Below are 6399 nucleotides of genomic sequence, written 5' to 3' on the forward strand. Positions count from 1 at the left end.
AGTGTGTCACCCTACGGTTCGCGAACTATGCGGACATGGTTGAGTACTCACTTCGACCAATAACCAATAGCGGGATCTGGAGATCCATAATGGCTCCCACATATTCAACGATGACTTTAGTGATCGAATGAACCATTCACATACGATACCAATTCCCTTTGTCACGCGATATTTTACTTGTCCGAGGTTTCATCATCGGTATCACTATATACCTTGTTCAACCTCGTCTCCTGACAAGTACTCTTTACTCGTACCGTGGTATGTGGTCTCTTATGAACTTATTCATATGCTTGCAAGACATTAGACGACATTCCACCGAGAGGGCCCAGAGTATATCTATCTGTCATCGGGATGGACAAATCCCACTGTTGATCCATATGCCTCAACTCATACTTTCCGGATACTTAATCCCACCTTTATAACCACCCATTTACGCACTGGCGTTTGATGTAATCAAAGTACCTTTCCGGTATAAGTGATTTATATGATCTCATGGTCATAAGGACTAGGTAACTATGTATCGAAAGCTTATAGCAAATAACTTAATGACGTGATCTTATGCTACGCTTAATTGGGTGTGTCCATTACATCATTCATATAATGACATAATCTTGTTATTAATAACATCCAATGTTCATGATCACGAAACCATGATCATCTATTAATCAACAAGCTAGTTATACAAGAGGCTTACTAGGGACTCCTTGTTGTTCACATAACACACATGTATCAATGTTTCGGTTAATACAATTATAGCATGGTATGTAAACATTATCATAACCACAAAGATATATTATAATAACCATTTTATTATTGCCTCTTGGGCATATCTCCAACAAAAAACCCTCTCCCTCTCCCTCTCCTCTGCCGGCGAGATGGACAAGGAGAATGCCAATCCCATCGTCCACGGCGCCGTCGGCTCTAAGCGCGATGCCTCCCTCTTCGACGCCGTCCCCTCAACGGACGTCGCCGTCGTCCCCTCAACGGACGTCGCCGCCGCCTCCGCCGGTGCATCGGAGGCTGCTGCCGCCGGTGGCGGTCAGATCTCGCCGGGATATGACCCCTACGAGCCGGTGCCGTACGTCCCGCCCCCGAACCCCTACGACACCTCCATGGAGGACCCATGGAACGAGGTAACTGCGGTTTGCTTCCTTTTTTGGTCCCCATTCCTTTTTGAACCCTATTTGTGCTGGTGTAGATGGATCTGTGGATGGATGAGTATTGGGCTAATATTTGCGCCGATTTTATTCCATTTTGTTTTGATCCCTCCTTGATTTCGTTTAAGATTTGGGGTTCGGCTGTTCGGTTAATTTATGCAAGTAATCATAGGATCTCAATCAGTTATTTTATGCACGAATCAAAAGATATCAACCGTTTAATTTTGCAGATAATCTGGAATGTGTTCAAGTTCAGATCTGGAATCTGTTTCTTTGCCTATGATGAATCGGTGGGCACAGATTTTTACAGGGAGGGTTCAACGAACCATTTCTGTGTACAAATCTATTGTGGATGAGCTTTGGTTCGCTTACACCGTCCCTGTAGACATATAATCGTGTCCACTCTAACCACTGTTCAAAAAATCGTCCGATTCAACAATTAATCGCCCGATTAATCCCTATTCAGTGGTCACCGATTAGCCGATAAACTCATTTATCACCCGATTAACTCATTTATCGCCCGATTAATCGGCCGATTTGCCTATTAATCGCTAATCGTCAGCCGACCGAGTTAACCCCGATAAGCGATTTCCTCAACATTGACTCTAACTGAGGCTGCCTCTGTTTTTCCTAACTTTGTTATCATGCACGTTAGTCATCGTTGCAACTCATTCACTAATAGTTCCCGTTTCATATGGATCAGCTGTCTGGCAGCGACGTCGGCAGCGACGACGAGCACCATGACATCAAGACTCGCCAGGTGCTGCGGAGGCTGCAGGTCGGCAAGTACGTCTCCTACTTCGCCGTCGACAAGGGTGTCTACAGGTGCCCCTTCTGCACTAGGAGGCTCAGCGGCACTGACTTCAACTGCCTCCTCACGCACGCCGAGAACATCGGCAACACCAACCCCAAGGTCAGCGCGTCGGTGAACCCCCATTCCTTCCGCGCCAAGCACTTGGCGCTCGGCATGCACCTCCGCAGCATCCAGCGGGTGGAGATCTCCGACGGGCGCATGCCTCCGCTCAAGCCCAAGGCTCCCAAGGGGAGCAACAAGTGGAGGCAGAGGCAGATGGGGTAGGCGGAGTCCTGGACGTGTGTTGATGCTGCCTCCTCCATTTTGTTGTTGGGATCCCTTTGTTGTTAGCTAGGGATCCCTCGTTGTTATGTTGTTAGTATGATGGTGCTGTGAAGAACCTCGAACCCTACTATGTTTGGCTGCTGAATGCAGCTTATTATCTAGGGAGGGATCCCTATTATCTACCCCTATTCTACTATACGACCTTGTGAATTTATCGTACATTCCCTGTAGATTTGCTTCTAGATTTAACTACATACATATGGACCAGATGGAGTACTAGATTGGGCTCCCTACTAGATTTGCTGCCATATTGGGCAAACAACAAGGGCCAAAAGGCACTAATAATAATTGAAGAAAGACAGAAATGCAAGCTTCTCTAGATTTGATACTAATTAGGTGAAAAAGGCAGAGAGAAGGAGGCAGAAAAGGTACTCTTAAAAGGGAAATGCCAATGGCCAAGAGAGACAAAACCCAGCTCCTGCTCACGTGCAACCAAACGCTATCTCATCCTATCCCACGCGGTCCCTTTCTACCAGCCCCACGCGACGCGGGCCCACACGACGCGGCCCCACACGTCAGCACGGAACTGTCAACTTAACGGGAATCCTGCCGTCTGATCTGCTTCTGCGGGTTTCACACAAGCACTTGGGGAAAACTGAGGAAAAACTAAGGAGCTGGGGAAAACTGAGCACAACTAAGGAACCAAGGGCACGAAAATAGAAATCCCTATTTAATATGTATTTGATGAAAAATTAGCACACTAAGCATGTTTGACCTGGCTTCAAAATTCTCTTGGGTCCGATGAAAGAGCAAAGTCTAAACCCCGTGTTTTGTGTGTTTGATGACAACACTTGAATAATCTCACCGTGTGTAAAAAGTATCTTTGATAGATTTGCAAGTGCATGGTGACCTCGCTGGACACGTCAAGATCGGAGGACTGAAACGTAGTTTATAGATTTTTTGGTTTTGCGTGTGTATCGCGAGGTGACATGGTTGGAGAGGAAAAGAGGAGAAAGCAGTTTTTGCCAGACCGATACTACCGGTACCAGTAGCGGTAGTACCGCTACCCCTACTGGTACCGCCCAACGGTACCGCTCTGAAGATTTGCACTGAGAAAGTCCCACAGAACAAGTTACGGTACCTTTGCGGTACCTCGAGCGGTAGTACCGCTTGAGAGCGGTAGTACCACCTCGGTACCATTTAAGTACTGTAACATAAGTTATGGCAGTACCGCTCTGGTACCGCTTCGGTACCGCTTGGGATCCAGTAAGCTCTGGAGGCCATTGCGGTACCTCGAGCGGTACCGCGAGCGGTAGTACCGCTATGTGTCCACGTGGATAAGTTCTGTGGGATTTCGAATTCAGAGCGGTAGTACCGCTTACCAAAGCGGTAGTACCGCTTAGGCAAAAACTGCATGTAACGGTTGGATTTCGAGGGGCCTATTTAAAGGGCCCTTCTTCACCAACACGATTTTATCTCTCCTCTCTCTCTCCTCCATTGTTGCTGAGCTTAAACCTTGAGGATCTCCCCAACAATCCAACCAATCTTGCCCAAATTTTGAGGAGTGGTGGAGGAGGCCCCGATCTATAGTTCTACCAAGAGAGATTTCACCAATTCGTGCTAGTCCTTAGTGGATCTTGGAGTTATGGTTCCTATGGTGGGATCTTGGAGGAAGTGCACCTATGGAGGCTAGTTTGGTGTTGTGCTAGCTCCATAGGTTGTTGGGAGCCTCCTAGTGTTGTGGAGCTCGCCCCAACCTTGTGAAGGAACCACCGCCTCGACCGGTGCCATAGTGGAGAAGGGAGAGCCCCTTTGTGGAGCTCTCTCGAGGAAGAAGGTGAGGCCTTCCTTCGTGGTGTGGCCGCCTAGCCTCTTGTGTGAGGCTAGCACCTCCTCAATGCAGACGTACTCTCTTTTGTGAGAGGAACTGCGGAAAACAAACCTCGCCTCGTCTCCGCGCTATCCGGTTTTCCCGCTCCTTACTCTTACTATCATGCTTGTTTCCTTTACTTGTTGCACTTGCCTAGGATCATACTAGGAACATCTCCACCACTAAAGAAATCACCTTTACCTTCCGCACCGCTAAAACTGAAAAAGACTTAAAATTTGTGTAGCGTCCATTCACCCCCCTCTTGTCCGCTACGATACATTCAATTGGTATCAGAGCAAGGTTTTCTTGCTCGGGCTTTACCGCCTAAGAAATGGCCGTACAAGAGAAGGTTGTGAATGGGTCTCCTTCCCTTGAGCCACCCGCTCCATCATCTACCATCGATAGCACAACGGCTACGTTGGATGACCTCAAGAAATTGGAGTCATCCATCGTTAGCCAAATGAAGGCAATGATGATGGAGTTGGTTGCTCAAAAGCCAACCCCTATTGAAGATCCTAAGGCAAGTGCCGAGGATCCCCCACCAAAAGGTAGTCAATTTTCTCTTGTTGATTTTGTCACGCAATCGACAAAAGATACACAAAAGGGAGGGCTTGAGGAGACCGACACTTCAACAAAGGGGAAGGATGAGACACCGGTTGCAGAACGTCTAGGGGGTAATCATGCGGTGCCACCACCAAGTGATTACACCATAAACGTTCCAATACCTATGCCACATATCTTGTCGCATGGTTCACCACCGTTACGTGAATCTATTATCGCCAGATTTTAACCAAGTCAGAAGGTGGGCCGTGATTGAGATGGGCTTAGCGAATATGCACGGAAAATATTCCTGAATCGGCCTTGTATGAGAGTTTGGGCTAGATTGCCCGTGTATCTGTATATTATGGTAGATTTAGAATTAAGAGATAGAGTTTAGCTCGTACACGGTTAGGTTTATTCCTAAAATAGAAAGTCCACGGACTATAAATATGTACCTAGGGTTATTGAGAAAGGAGGACGATCACGTTCGCAACAAACCAATCTAGGCGCATCGCCACCCCTTGTTTCGAGGGTTTCTTCCGGGTAAGCGCCATGCTGCCTGATACGTCTCCGACGTATCGATAATTTCTTATGTTCCATGCCACATTATTGATGATATCTACATGTTTTATGCATACTTTACATCATATTTATGCATTTTCTGGAACTAACCTATTAACAAGATGCCGAAGAGCCAGTTGCTGTTTTCTGCTGTTTTTGGTTTCAGAAATCCTAGTAAGGAAATATTCTCGGAATTGGACGAAATCAACGCCCAGGGGCCTATTTTCACACGAAGCTTCCAGAAGACCGAAGAGTCAACGAAGTGGGGCCAGGAGGTAGGGCGGCGCGGCCCAGGTCTTGGCCGCGCCGGCCTGTCTCCTGGGCCCCTCGTGTGGCCCCCTGACCTGCCCTTCCGCCTACAAATAGTCTTCGTCGCGAAACCCCCAGTACCGAGAGCCACGATACGGAAAACCTTCCAGAGACGCCGCCGCCCGCCAATCCCATCTCGGGGATTTCAGGAGATCGCCTCCGGCACCCTGCCGGAGAGGGGAATCATCTCCCGGAGGACTCTACGCCGCCATGGTCGCCTCCGGAGTGATGTGTGAGTAGTTCACCCCTGGACTATGGGTCCATAGCAGTAGCTAGATGGTTGTCTTCTCCTCATTATGCTTCATTGTCGGATCTTGTGAGCTGCCTAACATGATCAAGATCATCTATCTGTAATGCTATATGTTGTGTTTGTTGGGATCCGATGGATAGAGAATACTATGTTATGTTGATTATCAATTCATGTCTATGTGTTGTTTATGATCTTGCATGCTCTCCGTTATTAGTAGAGGCTCTGGCCAAGTTTTTGCTAGTAACTCCAAGAGGGGGTATTTATGCTCGATAGTGGGTTCATGTCTCCGTGAATATGGGGGAGTGACAGAAATCTCTAAGGTTATGGATGTGCTGTTGCCACTAGGGATAAAACATTGATGCTATGTCCGAGGATGTAGTTATTGATTACATTACGCGCAATACTTAATGCAATTGTATGTTGTTAGCAACTTAATACTGGAAGGGGTTCGGATGATAACCTGAAGGTGGACTTTTTAGGCATAGATGCATCTTTGGATAGCGGTCTATGTACTTTGTCGTAATGCCCAATTAAATCTCACAATACTCATCATAATATGTATGTGCATGGTCATGCCCTCTCTATTTGTCAATTGCCCAACTGTAATTTGTTCACCCAACATGCTATTTATCTT

This window comes from Lolium perenne, chromosome 3 (genome assembly GCF_019359855.2).
Source record: "Lolium perenne isolate Kyuss_39 chromosome 3, Kyuss_2.0, whole genome shotgun sequence".
Classification (NCBI taxonomy): domain Eukaryota; kingdom Viridiplantae; phylum Streptophyta; class Magnoliopsida; order Poales; family Poaceae; genus Lolium; species Lolium perenne.